Here is a 654-nt window from a genome sequence, read left to right as displayed (position 1 = left end):
AGACAAAAAGAATATTTGAATAAATAATGGCTGAAAACTTGTCAAATTTGTTGAAAGATATGAATCTACAAATTCAAAATCTCAACCAATCCAGGTAGGATAAACTCAAAGAGACACACACTGAGGCACATTAAAAGACAAAGACAAAGAGAGAATCTTAAAAGTCACAAGAGAGAAGTGACTCATCACATACAAGGGATCTTTAAAAGATTAACAGCCACTTTCTCATCAGGAACCATGGAGGAAAGAAGACAATGGGACAACATATTTAAAATGCTGAAAGAAAAAAAGGAACATCAACCAAGAATTCTATAACAAAGCTGTCCTTCAAAAAGGAAAAAGAAAGTAAGATACTTCCAAATAAACAGAAGGCGAGGGAATTTATTACCATGAGAGCTGCCCTAAGAAATGCTAAGAGAGTCCTTCAGGTTCTAATGAAAGGACATTACATCATAACTGGAAACCATATAAAGAAATAAAGATCTTCAGGAAAGGTAAATACATATGCAAATATAAAGCCAGAATCATTGTATTCTTAGTTCATATGTTTACTTTTTATTTCCTACAAGATTTATAAGGCAAATGCATAAAAATAATTATGTCTATGTTATTGTATACGCAATGGATAAAGATGTAATTTGTGACAACAGTAAC

This window comes from Propithecus coquereli, unplaced genomic scaffold (assembly GCF_000956105.1).
Source record: "Propithecus coquereli isolate 6110/MARCELLA unplaced genomic scaffold, Pcoq_1.0 Scaffold17, whole genome shotgun sequence".
NCBI classification, from domain to species: domain Eukaryota; kingdom Metazoa; phylum Chordata; class Mammalia; order Primates; family Indriidae; genus Propithecus; species Propithecus coquereli.
Note: the sequence above shows the minus strand (reverse complement) of the source record.